The sequence below is a fragment of the Pelobates fuscus genome, chromosome 12, assembly GCF_036172605.1.
Source record: "Pelobates fuscus isolate aPelFus1 chromosome 12, aPelFus1.pri, whole genome shotgun sequence".
Lineage (NCBI taxonomy): Eukaryota > Metazoa > Chordata > Amphibia > Anura > Pelobatidae > Pelobates > Pelobates fuscus.
The window spans coordinates 130,212,411-130,231,650 of NC_086328.1; the positions used below are offsets into that span (position 1 = coordinate 130,212,411).

At 41.9% G+C, this 19,240-nt stretch overlaps 1 protein-coding gene across 1 annotated transcript in view; it reads left to right on the forward strand.

The window, feature by feature from the left end:
• IMMP1L (inner mitochondrial membrane peptidase subunit 1) overlaps positions 1-19,240 on the forward strand; it is a 60,375-nt gene that overhangs the window by 17,262 nt on the left and 23,873 nt on the right. The window lies entirely within an intron of this gene.

Consider the following 19,240-nt stretch of genomic DNA (forward strand, 5'->3'; position numbering starts at 1 on the left):
ACTCACCACCTGAGGCCCTCGATACACACGGGCTACCGGAGCCGAGGAGAGGCTTGCCGCGAGGGTTTTAGTCCCTCGGAGGAGAGACCCCTGCTACACCAGGCGGGGGCCTACCTGGCAGTGAGTGAAGTGGACGGCCGCCACTCCACTATCTTGTCCAACGGAGCCCGCACGGAACGCGGAGGTACCCAGCTAAGGCAAGGCAAAGCACCCACGGACACTCGTTTTCACTGTATCTCAAGTGACTCAACGTTAAATATAGTCCACATTATTGCAGTGTATGGCTTTAAACGACACACAGCTTTTAACCTTGGCCTATTACTTATGCCTTGCTTTAATACACTGCTGCGACTCAGCTAATATAGCCTATTTAGTGTCAGATTCGTGAAACTTGCTTTAAATATTTAATTTAACCTGTTTATATACATGTCTAGCTTGTTAATCCTTTGCAAACTTATGGCGGAAGCATAGCTTAGATGTGTACTTTAAGCATGTTTATATAATCTTGATTCCAGTCATGCGTTCAGTAATATATGCACAAAAAAAAGTGCAATGTCTATCTACCCCCCACTGTAACTAATGTCTTGAAACCTGCATATGGAATGCCGTTGGGTTACCATATGTATGCCTGTGTCTAATATATGCACTACAAAAATAAAGAATAAAAAAAAAAAAAAAAATGATGGATCAATCCATTGTGACATTCACACCAGACTTGGTATTGTTTAGGAGATTCCCTGATGCAACCAATAGAATAGATAAGATCATTAATGGGCCACATCCTTGTTGCAACAACGTCAATCACACCCTACTATTGGAAGTCGCCAACCACTCCATCCATAAGGGAAGTGCTTCTTTTGGTATTTGAATACAAAATATATGAATAGGCGTTGAGGCAACAATCCCCTAACAATGCTATATTACGGTTTCACTGGGACACTTGGGAGGATGATATAAAGAAAAAATATTGGATATAATTCATCTTGCACACCCTGCAATACCATTTATATAGTAACTATTTAATTTTCTTTTTACGTACTTCAGTGTACTCTGCATTGTACATCATGACTTTAAGCACCTGTGATTTCCAATTTTGATTTAATTTAGTTTTTTTTTCTTTTCCCCCCACATTCCCTTCTTACACCATATTATAACTGTTACATTTCTATTTTATTCCAACATATATTGACTGGATAGCACAGTGGTAATGTCACTGACTTTGAACTGGGAACCACACCCGGTCTGACCACTGCACCAGTAAGACCCCTAACGATGTATACCCTGCCCACCTCAATAAAATGAGCGCAATATGAACCAAGAGTGTCATGCCGGCTCGTACGTCGCCCAGATTAACAAGGTCTGCTTGAATGCTACTACAACAGCAGACCCAACAAGAAAGGCTACATGAAACGTATGTGGGAGCTATGGATAAATAATTGACCATCATCTACCCTAACACCAAAACAGCTGGTTACACAACGTTTGAACATCTTCAAGAGAAATCTAGTGTCACAACTGGAATTAAACAGACTACAGAAGAAATCAATAATGCACCATGAGGAGGAAGAAATTCCCATACCCACATTCTTACCTGAACCAGAGAGTTGCCAACCTGAATCCATACCCCAAGATGGCATAACAGATCGATATAAGGGAAATATCCTAGTTGTTGGCCAGTGGACAAGACTACCGAAGATCACTGGAAAGCTACCACCAGACAGCATGCTAGCTGCAGTTAATGAAGCATTGTCCAGAGACCAACAGCATTAGTGGTCCCCCAGCTACTTGACTACAAGATCAGGGTCAAGGAGAAGCAATGCCCACCATGGAGACTACTACTGGAAGCCAAGATAAAGACAACACAGAAGAAAGTTAGTAAGCTGGATCATCTTAAGAGGTGGAAAAATAAAAGATCGATCCTGCTGCTGCACAAGGATATGCCCATACCAGAGGCGCTGGAAACAGCTAAGCAAAGACTGGCAACCAGACTGAGCAGATACACCAGAGAAGCAGAGGCTAAGAGAATAAATGCCCTCTTTACCAAAGAACCATCCGAGGCGTAAGCACAGCTACAGGGTAACCACCACATCTCCTCGCAAGACCCACCCAGAGCTGAGACTGAACAGTACTGGAACAATATCTGAGAGAAAGAAGCATCTCGTAACACCGAGACTACTGGACTTGAAAGCAGACCACTGCATGCTGACAGAACAGGAACCAGTCATCATCACAGTCGAAGAGCGCAGTAAACATGAAGAGTTGGTCAGCCCCAGGACCTGACCTGATCCACAACTACTGGATAAATAAGTTAACAGCGCTGCATGAACGCCTACCAGCACAAATGAACCAGCTACTAGTAACAGGCTCCCAACCTGACTGGCTAACACAAGGCAGAACTATACTGATCATGACTCACAAGGGAACAACACCATCCAACTACCGACCAATAACCTGCTTCCCCACAACATGGAAACTCCTGCCAGGCATCATAGCCTCCAAGATACAAGGGCATATATGAGCAATACTCAGAAGGGGATTGGAAAGAACACCAGAGGATCAAAACACCAACTACTGGTAGATCAAGCAGTCACAGGGGATTCTAAGACCAGACAGACCAATCTGTGCACAGCCTGGATTGACTACAAGAAAGCCTATGACACAGTGCCACACACGGATACTGGAATGCCTTGCTCTCTAAAAGGTCAGCAAGACAATAAAAGCCTTCACCACGAACGGGCAAGTGGAAAACAACTCTAGAAGCCAATTCCAGGACAATAACTCAAGTGAACATCAAATGTGGCATATACCAAGGTAATGCACTATCCCCAATGCAGTTCTGCATAGCCCTCAACCCCGTTAGCCAGATCAAGAAGATTGGATACGGATACAGGTTCAAGAGTGAAGCAACCATCAGCCACCTACTCTACATGGATGACCTCAAGCTGTATGCTAAGAATGAGCAAGGACATTGGAATGTCGTTCGAAGTAGAGAAGTGCGGGCAGATGATGGCAAAAAGAGGGAAGATGATCAGGACAAAAGGAGTTGAAGTTCCAAAAGGCCAAATAGAAGATGTAGAGAATAGCTACAAGTACCTGGGGGGTACCACAAATGCATGGCAACCATGAGGAAGAGGCCAGGAGGATACCATCCAAGTACCTCTAGTACCTCTAGAGTCAGACAGGTCCTGAAGTCCCAGCTTAATGGCAAGAACAAGATACAATCCATCAACACATATGCCTTACCAGTCATCAGGTACCCAGCTGGAATTATAACCTGGCCAAGAGAAGAACTGGTCACCATGGATGTCAAGACTACTCCCTATGAACAGAGGATTCCACCCGAAATCCAGCACCCAGAGACTGTACACCTGCTGGATGGAAGGAGGTCAGGCCCTGATCAGTGTAAAAGCCACAGTCCTGGATGAAAAGAGCATGCACAAGCACATCATGAAGATGGCTCCCAAAGATGAACTGCTAAGGGAATGCATGAGACTTCAACAGAGGATGCAGAAAAAGAGGATGTTCCTTGGCAAGACAAACCTCTCCATGGGTTGTTCCACCGGCATATACTATTTTGTCATGTGAACCACATCCACTTACCAGTGGTTGCAAAAGGCAGGACTGAAAGACCGCACTGAGGCACTAATCCTAGCAGCACAGGAACAGGCACTCAGCACCAGATCAATAGAAGCTGGAGTCTACCACACCAGGCAAGACCCAAGGTGGGGACTTCAAGATCAAGACAAACAAGCAAGTGCTGGTCAACCAACCCAACGTCGTGGTGGTAAACAAGGAATGGAAGACTGCAGTCGTGGTGGATGTGTCTGTACCCAGTGACTATTACATCAGGAAGAAAGAACATGAGAAAGTGTAGAAATACCAAGGCCTGAAGGAAGAGCTAGAAAGGATGTGGAAAGTGAAGGCAGTAGTAGTCCCAGTTGTGAAAGGAGCACTCGGGGCTGTGACTCCCAATTTAGGAGAGTGGCTTCAACAGATTCCAGGTGGGACATCTGAGATCACTGTCCAGAAGAGTGCAGTTCTAGGAGCAGCTAAGACACTGTGCAGAACCCTCAAACTCCCAGGCCTCTGGTAGAGGACCCAAGAATGAGGAAGAAATATATACCACCAGTAAAAAAAAATATTTTTGTGTGTAATGGGGAGCACTCCAGGTCAGAGATCCGTGTAGAAAAATGATTTCTTAAATCAAGAGATATGGTTGTTAATGGAGAGGAATCCAGCCCCGCCAGGCCCAGTTGTGCTTTCGCTGGTGCAGGTAAAAGGTTTTCTTTTGCATCGCAGGGTAGCTCGCCCGAGAAATATAAACACCCTCTAAAGAAACATGTCATCTTTGGCCCCCTTAGACCAGTGCCTGCCACCACCGGTCTCCTATAGCCAGGCCCAAGTCTGGGTTATCTAATTTGTTTTTATTATTTGTGTCCCATTATGTCTGAGTCATCCAAGGGGACCCTCAAGGCCAGGTAAGAAAAGTAAAAGCTCAGGATATGGGTAGTTTTGCCTCATGAATCCCGGAACTTAAGCATTGTGCGACCTTTCGCTTCGGCGTTCAGATTCCGCCCCGGAAGTAGAAATCATGACCCCTTGCTACTTCGTAAACTTTCTGGTCACCTTTCCAACTTGCACAAAGTCTAAGACCACTTGAAAACAGTCTGACTTATCATAAAATGTTCCGTTTTAAAGCCTGCATAACCTAGCTCCTACTTCCGAATCTTTTTTTTGAGCCGAAAACTAATTAATTGGTGTAGGGATGTGTACCATAGTATTTATTCACACGGCAGCGTCAAAAAAGCAATTCAAGAAATTTGAATTGTTTATTTAACTTCTGCTCAGGCCCAGCTTAATTCCATAGGAAATAATTCAGTTGGGGTTGGTGCATGTATTTGACATTTCTTATGTTTAGTGCTACTCACACTGAAATGATTGGCTGAAATGTGTGTGTGTGTGTGTGTGTGTATATATATAATTTTTTTTTTCCAGTTAATGTGTTAAATAATGGGTGACCACCTGTCTGATATGCCCCCTTTTAAATGTTAATTGACTTATTTCAGTAAAATCATTATTTATATAATTGTAACACCTGAAACGTCTTTGCATCATTGTACACGGTAATTTGTATTCTGTCAATGGGATGGTTGGCTTTTGCATGAGCTATGTAAAAGTGTTCTCTCGGCAGCATCGTGGGAAAAGATGGGGAACCCAGTGATGCAAAACAGCGCAGCTCCTGAATGATAACGCTTTATTTTAAATTCTCTTTTTTTTGCTCATGTGTTCCTACTGTTGTCTAATTTGTACAGGATTAAAATGGTGGACTAGGTTGGCGCGATAGAGAATGCATTCTCAAAAGACCTAAATAAAGCCTATTTGTAATACTTGGTGGGTTGGGTATGTTTATTTTTGCAATTAAATTATCTTTAGGAAAAGTGTGGAAGAAAAAAAAAAAAAACCCTGAAGATGTCTAATTAATTAAAATGTAACAAATGAGGGAAGCAGCATATTGAGTTCACTAAAGATCCTATCATGAGTCTTCTTTACAAGATTAGAAGCACAAACAGAATAATCAACATATTTGGCTGTCATCTGCTGAACAGAAACGACAGATCACAAGGTTTTCCCTTGCTGTGGCGTTGGTCTTTTTTTGTTCCAAGCCCCCATCTGGGCAGGCCATGGTGTGTTCTCAGATGGAACGTGTGGTTCCTAGTAATCTGCTTAGCTGCACTGCAGTTAAAAATCTTCATTCCATGTTTGTGTAATTTATAATTTTAATGAGACCGTGGCTCTTGTGGGCTTTGAAATTTATTAAAACCTCTTTTGTGCACACGCTTTTGTTCCTGCTTGATGGACTTGGTGTGTTTTTGAAAGTGATGAGTTTTATTCATGGATATTAAAAATGAAGGGATTAACAATGACTGTATCACAGAACTCCTGAATTGATACTTACATTTATTTTGTAGAAATTTCTTCAGTATATAAAAAATGTAATCTAATATTTGTAATTATTTGATATACGGCTTTATTAATGTATATTCCCAGTTTTTTAGGGTTTTTTTCTGGGTTGTTTCTGTATCTATAAGCATTTTGGCAAATCAGTTTATGAAATGTATATATTTTTAATGTTTATCTGTGTGGTTTTTATTTTTATTATTGTTAGATATCCCGCAATGCCAGTCTGAATGTATAGATTGTGTTGGCATGAATTTGCAGGTAAGTAAATGCTTGCATGTATTATAACCTCTGTGTATCATTTCATAATGCATTCAGACAGAAGTACCATATTTCAGTGCATCGCATGGTTTACTCTTTGTTCATGAAGGCAACCATCTTTAAATCCTCTTTGGTCTGAATCCGCATTCATCCAACCAAAGACCATGCGGGTTATTGAGCTAACAAGGGGCTGGCTGCACTCCCCTAAACATGCATTAATAGGGTGCTGCTGGGAGCCAATAAGGACAATAACCATGAAAATCCAGCACACTCCCTTATCCACTAAACTGTGGCAGGCTTATGCAATGCATGATCATATAATGTAACTAAACTCCCATTGTTTTTTGCTTAGATTAGTTGTTTTTAGAAAACTAACAAAATCTGTCTGCACCAAAGTTGCTGTTTAGTGGATAAGGGAGTGCGCTGGATTTTCAAGGTTATTGATTTAATCTAGGTCTATAAACCCTGAGCGTATGTACAATTGACTGGAATCTCATATACTCTAGGATGATTTAGATGTTTTAATTTGTGCGTGGTCTTGGCTGATATATGTAGCGTTTCTGACCAAAGAAGAGTTAGATTGGCACCATCACTGAGCAAGGATAGGGGATATTTACCTAAAATGTATGCATTACAATAACACACAGTGAATATAATACATATCCTGTATGTCCGTAAACTATGACCGCGTAGGTCATCAACAAGTCAGAAGTCTTTAATGGCCCTTTTAACCAAATATCTTGAAATGATCAGTTAAGCATATCTTAAAATAAATCTTTCAACACGCTCTATATATGAAGCTTATCCACATGGCCCAGTGGTTAAACTAAACGTTCTGCGATACTTTGCCGGCCAATAGCACAAGAAATAAAATGTATAAATCTAGTAAAAAGCAGGCATGCTGCTAGGTTAAAAAAACACACCAGCCAGTCAAATGTGTTTAGGGCTAAAAAAAAACAAAAAAAAAACCCCAACATTTGGGACTGAACCCCCTTTTAGGCCAATTACACATCTAAAAGAGAGGTGTATTATTTGGCATTGTATAATGCTATTTAATAGTCAATAAGGCATTTGTGGTACAAACTGTATGGTAATTTTTTTTTTTTTAGGAGTCCAGTGTGAAGGCCATATTTTATTTATATATTGCATGCAAAGTGGTTTTGGTTGCATATTATTATTATTATTATTATATCATTTATAGAGCGCCGTCAAATTCCGCAGCGCTTTACAATGGGTGGACGAACAGACATGTAGTTGTAACCAGACAAGTTGGACACACAGGAACAGAGGGGTTGAGGGCCCTGCTCAATGAGCTTACATGCTAGAGAGCATATTCTAGATATGTAATGGTTACCTGCCTGCAGCCTTTAGAACTGCACGTGTGCATGCACGCACACACTGTAAGGTGATGCCCAACATGCATGTGTTCAGAGCATTACAAAGTGTAGCAAATGTTAGTTTGCAATGCGTAAACCGGGCTGTTCAGAGTATCCACTAGATATAACGAATACACATCTACTTCTACAAGATTCCTTCTATTCCAGATAGTCCTGTCAGCCAGAGAATGAGTCCATGTTGATTTCAGTGGTGACTCGTTTTGAGAGCTTAGCCAAATGATTCAATGATGACCAAATTAAACAAAGATTTAGGCTTTTTTTTTTTTTTTTGTCAATTCAAAACAATTGCTTCCTGGAAATATATATATATTACAAACGACACATAAGGCACAGCCCCAGTGAAAAAGATCATCTCAAAAAAATGTTAATTTGCCAAAAGTTGAATCCATCCAAATATTTTAATTTAAAAAATAAAATAAAACTTAAAGTGATATTTTATAGATTTGATGGTGCTTAGCAGAGAGCATGTATACAAACCATATTTGTTCTATGTCGACTAATAGCAAGTGTCTAATGACGTCTTAATTATCTGCACTGATGTGAAGAACTTAGTTTAGTCTTTCATGTAGCGCTTGGTCTGTGCATTTAATTTGTATTATTATTTATAAAGCTCCAACAGATTCTGCAGCGCTGCACAATGGGATTTCTGACTGACCAATTACAATGCTTCTTAATATTCAGACTCCTTCACTTTTAACGTTTCTTAAATGTTGCAGCCTTTTGCTACAATTATTTAAAGTAGATTTTTTTTTTAATTTTTTTAATTTTTTTTTTTTTTACATTAATCTACACTTACTACCTCAAAGCAAAAAAAGTTATTAAAGCGGCACTGTCATGGCCGAATCCCGTGTTTTTTTTTGTTTTTTTTTTAAACCGCCTCCACTACATCTAACTGACCCCCCTAGTCACCCCCAAATGTCCCTAAGCCCCCCATATTACCTATTTATTAATCTGTATTTTCTGCCCCGATCTTTAGGGCGCCGCCATCTTTGTGTGGGTAGGTGAAGTCCCTGTGGGACACGTCATCTGCCCACACTAGACAGCCTGTGAGATTCCTGCACATGCCCAGTGAAACACCTGGACATGCGAACGGGAATTTCATCCATTCATTCATCAGACAGACGAATGAATGAATAGAAAAAAACAGACGAACAAACTAACACTGTGTATCAGTGTTTGTTTGTTCTTCCGTTTGTTACAAGGAGGGAGCTACCGGCGCGCAGCTCCCTCCGTGTAATCTGTAATGACAGAATCGGCATGGAGCAGTGCTCCCCACCACTTCATAAACCCCCCCCAGGTCCCCCTCTCACTCTATGGGGGTCAATACGCTGTGTAAAATGACACCGAGCACTGTGATTGGATGGATTTGAAGCCACCCAATCAGAGTGCTCTGTGTCATTTTACACAGCGTGGGAAAATTCTTTGGAATTTTCCCACGCTCTGTAAAATGACAAAGAGCAATCTGATTGGCTTAAACCAACCAGTCAGTGTTCTTAGCCTAATTGCAGGGAGGGGCAAGGCTTTATAAGTCTGCGCGGAGCCCTCCATGGGTGAAGATGGTTTAATTTTTTTAGCGTCGATTTATTTATTTTTGCCTGGATTTTTTTTTTTTTTTCGCTCAGGTTTTTTTTTTTATTTTAAGTTCGACGGGTATGATGGCTTTTTATTTGGCCTTTTTTGGGGCTGAAAAATGAATATTTAAAAAAAAAAAAAAGACTCCAAATGGTAAGTTTAATTTTTGTTTACAGGTTAGTTATTTTATTCCCCCCCTCATTATTTTTAGGGTGAGTGGGGTAGGTAGGGGATAGTTTTATTTGGGTGGGGAGTGGTGACTAGGGGCTTGGGACCCCTAGTCACCTTGATTGGAGGGGGGGGGGGGGATTTTATTTAGGGCCCCCACCTGCCGCTCAGGGGTGGGGGCTGAGGGGCGGACAGTAGGGCCCCCACCCACCGCTCGGGGGGGGAGGACGACAGTAGGTCCCCCCCCCCCTTATTGTTTTTCTAGGGCCCCCACCCGCCGCTCAGGGGTGGGGGCGGGGGGGAGGACAGTAGGTCCCCCACTTATTTTTTAGGGCCCCAGGCTGCTCACTGTTTAATAGACATGCCCCTACTCGCGGTATAGCGAGTAGGGGCTGAATTTACTAATACCAAGTAATCTTTAGTATTAGTAAATGTGGCTGAAAGACCAATTTAGGTCTTTCAGCCTTTTAGTAGATAGCTCCCTAATACTGTGGGAATTAGGGAGTTATCTACTAAGCGGCTGCAAGATGCAGCCACAGCACGAATAGGATCGGAGTTTCATTCATTCGAATGAAATTGCGATCCGAACAAAGTACCGAATTGCATCCTAACACGAATGGAGAAACAGTGCTCATTCTGTTAGACAGAATGCCGGCAAAACTGCCGAATTGCATCCTAAGTGACAGGACGTTCGGAAATACTGACAGGAAGCATCGTGGGAACAGGGAGGAAAGGTAAGAATTATGGGAAAATTGCTCTGACCAGCGGAAATGAAGCACACTTTGCTCCTCCGCTGGTCAGAGCTGGTCAAGCGGAGGAATCATTTGTCTTATGATTTTAAAGAAAACTAAAGAAGAAAAGAAGAACAGATCCTGAGAGAGGGGAGAAGAGGAAGAGATTGAGGAAAGGTAAGTTCGTCATGATAGTGCCGCTTTAAAAAGAAAAACCCTGAAATATGACATTGATATAAGTATTCAGATACTGCTTTGATACTTGAAATTCAGCTCAGATGGTCCTATTTCTAAGGATTATCGTTGAGATGTTTCTACACTTGGATTGGAGTCCACCTGTCTATATAAAGTCTCATATCTGTCCATGCAAAAAACAAGTCTTGAGTTCAAAGGAATTGCATGTAGAGTTCAGATATAGGATTGAGCTGAGGCAGCCTGAAATGAAGGATAAGATGGTCAATCTAGGGAAGTCCAGAGGTCTATGTGTGGAGATGGGAGATAATTGAGGAAGGACCACCATCACTGCAACACTCCACCAATCTGGCCTTTATGGTGGACTGGCCAGACCAAAGCCTCTCAAGATACATTGAAAGACACATGAAAACTCGCTTGGAATTTGCAAAAAAACATTTGAAGGACTCTCAGACTTAGAAACTTGACTGGATTGATAAAACAAAGATTGAACTGTTTGGCCTCCATTCAAAGCGTGATATCTGGAGTAAACCAGACACTGCTCATCACATGTGCAATACCATCCCGCAGTGAAGCATGGTCATGGTAGTTTGATGCTTCTGGTGGTGGTTTTCAGTTGCAGGGACTGGGAAGACTGGTCAGTGTTTAGGGACAGCTGGATGCAGCAAAATACAGAGAGATCCTCCATGCAAACCAGGTCCACAGTGCTCAGGACCCCAGACAAGGGCAAACATTCACCTTCCAACATGACATTGACCTCAAACACACTGCCAGGACAATGCAAGAGTGGCTTAGGTAGAACTCTGGATTATAACAGTCGAACATCTCTGGAGTGATAGGAAAGCTCCAGCACAAAGGTATCTCATTGAGGAGCTTCTGATTAGAGGGGGTGGAGTGGGGTTGCAAAGGCTGAAGACCGCAGATCTTACCCTGTTTTTTTTTTTTTTGTTTTTTTTTTTGTTTTTTTTTTTTTTAACCATATAGTCCCAAAAAAGCCTGCAGGACAAAAGGCATATCTTCAAAAGTTCTCCCCTCATTTAAAAAAAAAAATTAAAATTTGTAAAAACTTTTTTTTTTTCATTTTGTATTAATTTATTTTAAATCGTGGGTAAGTAATCTTCTGTAATCGTATATTGCAATTGGAAACTCCACCCCTCCAACCAAACAACTCAAAATCCTAGCCTCATTTTTGCAATTTTTTGCACTTTTTATTTATTTAGAATTGATTTCATTAACTGTCTGTGGATTACTAGTTTACCCAAACTACAGCTATTGAGATCTGTGCCCTTTTCCCCACAATGTCACTGAATGCTCAATACAGTTTTAAATCCCTGCATTGATTTCTTAATTTTATTATGCTCTTTGTTGTAATCCAAGATTAGTGCAAACAATGTGCCTTCTTTTGCTTCTAAATAATGATCCGCTCTGACTTAATTTTCCTTGTTGCATTTGGAGCTAGTTGTGTATAGATCATCCGTACGTGTAAGTGTAATTCTCGGGAGGACTGCCAATGAGGAAAGTAATGTGGGATTTATAAAGCGCAGGACTAATTTATGGGAGTCTGTTTTATTCGCGGTAGAAAGGCCAAGCTCTGTTAAGTCTGCACTGCATACTGCAGGTTAGTAGCATTCTATAGAAAGCCAAGCAATTGCATATGGATATTCCCCCGATATCATTCACTTGCTGTGTAATCTTATTATACAAAGTTCTAATCTTCACCTACAAAGAATGCCTCCGGGTCAGAATATAGTAATATCAAGGTTCTAAGGGTCATGTTTTGTGATCCTTGGCTTATTCTTCTAAGTAGATCTGGGATTTAAAGGGTATTCCCCAGACAGTCAGAGAGAGACAGCAAAGCCTGCTGCTTTTTTTTTCTCTTCCCTTTTTGGAAGAAGAGACCGATATGAGGTCCCTGGTAGGATTAAACTTGATTTGTAGCTGTTGGATTTCTTAACAGATGTATTATTGGACAGGGAATAAGGGGCCACCAGCACAGCGAAATTGGAACACGATTGGCATTATCAGGAAGTCGTCTGGCTGCTAAAACAGCAGCTGCATGTGGATTTGACGACGTTCAGGTGAAGTGCCTTCCAGTCATTTGGAAAGGATGGGATGAAAAGGAACCTCGGTGATAATTTTGATGTCGGCGAGATTTAGTACCACTGTAATGGGATTATCAGTAACACCTTCAGTGCAGAAAAAGCCACCTGGAGCTTTCACTGGCCGCAACTGAGAGCAAATCCGTTCCCATCTCTTGGATGTCATTCATGAGACTCTGAGCGATTTCTACCCTGCTAGCTGTGATTAATTTCATAAGCGCAAATCAGGTGATGGAGATACTGAATGTATTCATAGGCAAGCTTGGTCAGTGTCTGAGCCCATGGAAAGGGGAGTATTAAAAAAAAAAAAAGGCTCCAGTGCTTGCTGCACACTGCTAAACCAGCACTGAAAATGGGCTTTAGCCGTTTTATCTTCCTGGATTCTCTCGGATCTCGGAGGACTATAAAATCCTCGTGTAGTTTATTTTCACAGAACCTTGTATATGTGATCTTTGAATTTTTATAGCTTTATAATAATGCTTGCATGGCTCGTTGTGTATATATTTATTTTTGTTTTCATTTTCCTTCCGGGTGCTTTTAGTGCAACAAAGTTGTGTTCGCCGAGTGGTTAACTTTAAGACTTCAGTGCCATCCTTGTATGACTTATTAATGAAATGTGTGACATTTTATACAAGTGCCTTCATTCTAATTAAGTTGTATTTCTAAAATGTTGAATTCAGCTTTAAAATCAATTTGGAAGAAGAAAGTGATGTGTGTATTAGGGTTTCATTGCATACTACTGTTAGACCTCATTTGTGAGACAGAATGGTGTTTGTAACCCTCAAAGGGTTTCTGAAAGCTCCATAAACACTTCAGCTTGTTAAAGTGATTATGGTGCAAGGACCCTGTCTTTACTGGGCTGTACCCCCTGTTCCTCGCTGTAATCTATACCACCAAAATGCCAACACTACCCACATAGCCTTTCCTACTTGTGCCATTCTGTAAGTGTATGTACCAGCGAGGACACTGTGTGTACGCATACTGCTCCATTCTCTCCCTCTGATTGCACGGATTGCTGTGCATGCTCAGTGTGTCCTCAATACTTCTCTATGATCAGCGGGAAAATATACATTACCTGTGGAAGACCGTTTTATGACCGATGCACAGTACAATATCAACTAACAGAAACTCTATTTGTTTTTTTTATAATTCTTATAAGAAACATTCTTTAACCTAGAGTTTTTCTAAAGTTTATTTTTTGTGTGTGTGTGAATGCTACATGCAGGACACACAAGAGTATGATTTGTGAGCTCACCTATCCTGGCCTATCAGATCTGTAATTACAAAACTTGTTCATACTTCTATATGTAACAAGGCATATGGAGATCCAACAAGGAAGGGTTTATAAAGCTGGCCCAATATATTGATAAAAGTATATATAGATATTTCAGCATTTATTAAGTTTAATGGTTACACAAGGAATATAAAACTACTTCTTACTTTACACATTGAAGTATGGGTATTTCTCTGAAAATCCTTGGGGAACCTTAGACCATGATAAATCGCTCATCGTCCCTCTTTCTTTCCAGACACCCAGATAGCTATCTGTTATCTTTGCTCTGTTTTCCTTTTGTAAACATTGGCTTCCTATAAAATATAGAGCTCAATTTAAAATTCTGTTTCTTGCTTTCAAATCTCTACATAATGCTGCTCCCACCTATCTATCCTCCCTTATACACAAGTATGTCCCGTCTAGGCCCTTACGATCTGATGAAGACTTACATCTATCTTCTGTCCGTACTCCCACCTCTGATGCTCGCCTTCAAGACTTCTCGAGGGCTGCACCGTTCCTGTGGAACTCGCTACCCTCCTCCGTTAGATGCTCACCCAGTCTCCACTCCTTCAAAAAATCGTTAAAAACCCACTTCCTAAAAGTGTGTCAATTAAACTGCTAATAGCTCTGACTGATTCCTCTTCTGCAACTGTCACCAGTCTAATACTATCCTTACCTTTTTGTGTCATTTTACCCCATTCCCTCTAGCATGTAAGCTCATTGAGCAGGGCCCTCAACCCCTCTGTTCCTGTGTGTCCAACTTGTCTGGTTACAACTACATGTCTGTTCGTCCACCCATTGTAAAGCGCTGCGGAATTTGACGGCGCTCTATAAATAACATCATAATAATAATAATAACCCAAAATGAGCAGAGGAGGCTGACTTATGACATTATGCTTCCTTGGTTGAAGGGCAAAATGTTGCCCCCATCCATTCGATCACTAAAACCCTGGCACATAAAGCAATGCCGACCTACCCATTACAATAATGTCAAAACAGTAACGGCCATTTTGCTCTGCCGTCATGCCAGCTGATTTTTCCACATTCAGACTGCAGTTCACCTAAATCTCTAGTACGGTTTTGTTATCTAGAATGTAGTTCTCCTGCATCCTCGTCATTGCCTAACATCCATATTACCCATACAGTTGCTATCTGCGATCCCTCATCCCCATTTGCTTTCCCCATTAGACCGGCTCTCCTCCCCCCAAAAATCTATTCTTAACCCCATACATTTCCCCTCATTTCATACATTTAATCCCTAACATCCCTGTTCTTAATTCCATGCTACATACTGCTTGCCATCACATATATACATTGCCCTGTCCAATCAACAGAACCCCCTGCTCTTCACTACAATTATTTTTTTTTATTTTTATTTTTTTACAAGGTGTTGGTTCCATTTATACCACTGAGGATGTAATGCTGCTGATTAGGAGACTCATTAGTGGCTGAACATGCAAGAGGGTCTGCTTACTTAGAGTGTACACATAGATCATCCTAGAACATGCGTCCTCACAAATAACACAGTGACGGTCTGTCCTACGCAGATGCTGACAGTTTTTTGCCTTTACAACCAATTGCCACATAAAGTTTACATCGGCGCTAGTGATAGGCTCAGGATATCCGCTGATGCTTTCAGACCATCAGCCGCCAATTGCGTACACCCCAGGGGGACAACTTTGATGTTATACTGTTCGAAAACAGTTTAACTCTGTAAGTTACCATTTTTAAACAGGGCCTTCAGGTCCCATCATGAATTCATTGAGATGAAGGTGCAAATGGCATGAGCCTAAAGACCAGGGCCGGATTAACATAGGGGCTGATGGAGCTGCAGCTCCAGGCCCAGGCCCATGGAATAGGCCCATTTAAAAAAAAAAAAAAAACCATTTGTACTTTTTTTTTTTTTTACACACTTGTCTTAGGTTTGCCACCTGACTGGTATTTTAAGGCACAGCCAGTATTTGAGGCTGCCTGGCCATGCAGGTATTGCAGTAATTCCGGCAATACAAATGCAAATATTTTTCTCAGTATAAACAGAGATTACTCTGCAATACCAGCAACGGTCAGTAGGGGTCACTGTGTATGGAGAGAGGCAAGGATAGGAAGTTACAGCATATCCCTCCCTGCCTCTCTCTACTCACTGATCTGTGGGGGAGCAGCTACACAGCACATAGAGTCCAGACAGCAGCTCCCAGCCTGCAGAGACAGAATACAGCTCAGGGAAGCGAAGGAGGGGGGAAAGGCAGCAGGGAGACATGGGGACACTGAGACACTAGGAGACATGGGGACACTGAGAAACTTGGGGACACTGGGAAACATGGGGACATTGGGACACTAGGGGACACTGTGAGACATGGGGACACTGAGACATAGGTAGACACATTAGGACATGGAGACACTAGGGACACAGTGTCTCCATGTCTCCCAGTGTCCCCATGTCTCCCAGCCAGTGTCCATAGTGTCTAAGTGTCCCCTAGTCTCCCAGTGTCCCTTAGTCTCCCAGTGTCTGTGTCCCCATGTCTCCCAGTGTCCCCAAATTGCTGTGTCCCATGTCTCCCAGTCTCCACATGTCTCCCAGCCAGTGTCTCAGTGTCCCCATGTCTCCCAGTGTACCCAAATGTCTCAGTTTCCCCATGTCTCCCAGTGTCCCCATGTCTATGTCCACAAGTGCCCCCATGTCTCCAAGTGTCCCCAAGTGTATGTGTCCCCATGCCTCCCAGCCAGTGTCTCTAGTGTCTCAGTGGCTCCATGTCTCCCAGTGTCTGTGTTCCCATGTCTCTCAGTGTCCCTAGTGTCTTAGTTTCCCCAAATGTCTGTGTCCCCATGACTCTGTGTGCCTAGTGTCTGTGACCCCATTTCTCCCAGTGTCCCCAAATGTATGTGTCCACATGTCTCCCAGTGTCTCCATGTCTCCCAGTGTCCCCATGTCTCCCAGTGTCCTCGAGTATCTCAGTGCCCCCATGTCTCCCAGTGTCCCCAAATGTATGTGTCCACATGTCTCTCAGTGTCCCCGGGTCTCTCAGTCTTCCCATGTCTCACTGTGTCCCCATGTCTCTCAGTGTACCCTAGTATCCTAGTGACACAGGGCACACTGAGACATGGGGACACTGGGAGAAATGGGGACACAGACACTGGGAGACTAGGGGACTGGGTGACATGGGGACACTGACACTGTGATACATAGGGACACTGATGCCAGGCTGGCCTTCCAATTCTTTGGACAGACATGCCCCCTTTTTGGGCATGTTCGCCCCTTTTGGCAGTTCTGGTCACGTGATTCGCATCAGTGGCTCACTCTTTTACCCCGCCCATTCATTGACTTCCTGCTTCACCGGACACTGCTGTTAGGGGGTTTGGATTTACTTGAAAGATGAAAGCATAAATTAGATAAAGAGATTCGCATAGAGTATGTGTTTTCTTATAGCTGCATCCTGAGTTTCCCTCCAACACCAACTCCATCAGATACATGATGCTTAAGAGGTATGATTGTTTTAGTGTTTTTGGTCGATAAGATTCTGTAATTAGGCCCATCATAATTGTCAGTACCAGGCCCACCGGGCTCTTAATCTGGCCCTGCTAAAGACCCATTCTTCAACTGGAAAATTACCTCTCTGGACCATTCTTAATGATATAGTTTAACATTGACATATATTTTGCAAAACCGCTTAATTATGCTCTTCAAAGTGTCTAAGGGAGCTCCATTTCACTGGAGAAACAAGTGCCACTCCAGAAAACCACTTATGTGGGCAGTTGCCTCTGATGAATACGAGCCCCAAACACTGGAGACACACTGAAATACTAATGGGGCCCATTTTGAGTTCTGACCCAAAATAAACTACCGTACCATTGATGTTCTAAGCCATGTCCAGCCTTTCCCTCGACCGCATTGAGCGAAGAGGAATTCTCTTGGGCCTCACATCAAATCTAGTCAATGTATAGAAGTCATTCAACTTTAAATGTCCTTTTCTTAAAGTTGATATTTCAATTGTTTTGTAGATAGCTCCCTAATTTGGTATTCTTTAATATGGCAATCCCACATAAGGGAGTTATCTACTAAACACATACATGTGTGCATGCACAATCACAGATATATGCACGCACACTCACAGACCTAGCTCTGGGAGGGCTGGAGAGGATCGTCTCCCTAGTGTCTAGCAGTTGCTGCTGGACTGGGATCTCTGTTCTCTTCCTGCACAGGTCCCTGGTGCGCCCAGTACTGATGCCAATGTTCTGCAGGGCACACAATGGAGTTGTGAAGGAGGAGCAGTCCAGCAGCATGTGAAGGGCTTCCCTCACCTTCCAGCAACCCAGAATGTAACCAGACCGCATTGCTAGCAGTTCCGGGCCGCGTGCTGCCTGCTGGTTTGACACCCCTGTTCTATTCTTACATTGTTATAATGTCAATCTAACATGCTCGGATATCGTTATTTTATTTTTATTATGTATTCAAATTTGTGTTATTATTTGTCGTACAGTGCATTTCTACAATGTTTTAACAGGTTTGTGTTTTGTTTTTTTTCTTATCCGTGTTTGGTCGGTATGGCTACTTGTTGAACAGAAGCCGTAGTAGACGCATTGTTGCAGCATTTAAGAATTAATTAATTACAGATTTCTGTAGATTTCATACTTTCTCTATCTTAATGTAAAAATCGTACCAGGTCTGTATGGTGGCCGTATAAGATCTTATCTAGGATTTTTCAGATGACCATATCCTGAAAGTACAGATTGCTATTTAATCCGCACATACTGATTACAGTTGTGTCAAGTTGTTTCACCATGACCGTGACCCTTAATGTATTACAAGATCCCACCCCCTAACATTACCATGTTTTATGAGTAGACCATAATCGTCTTGTCAGTTTATTGGTTATATAAACCCTTACTTGTTGGAGGTGCTTCAGATTTAAACATTTCTGGTGGGCCTTTATTAACAGAATGGAATTAGTATTTAAATTGGGCTTTTATATAATTTTTTTTTTTTTTAATACCTTTTTTCCAAGCTCTTTTTTTTTTTTTTTTATATTTTTATTTCAATGCAGTATGTATTCCTTTACTTTCTTAGTATTTGATTGTAAATTTTAGATGGCAGACTTGTGCAATTTTATTTTATATATATATATATATATATATTTTTTTTTTTTTTCCCAATAATTACGATATGTGTTACCATGATATTATTTGAAATGTATCACGTTTTAAAGTGTCAGGTTTCATCTAGTGTAGTGGTTATGGTGCCAGTTGGTTGCAGGCAAAGTCCCGTTCTTGATCAAACCGTTTACCAACTGTTTGACCAAATCGTGGTTTCCCTGAGGTACCCACAGCCTGGCCCTTCCTACTGGAATTAGCAGTGAAGTGGTGGAGTATAAATTTAATCAATTTTTTAACTCCATTCATTGGTTGAGAGCAATAACGTCAGATGTTAAAATGTGAAAGTTATTGCTGATGCAGTTCTGGCAAGGGGGGGGCCTTGGGGACCCCCAATTGTGGTTAAACCACTTTGTTTTAGTTCCATTAAAAAATGAGAAATGACAACATAACCACCATTGGCATGAAGTATTTATGTCGCTGACCCTTTAAAATACAAGGAGT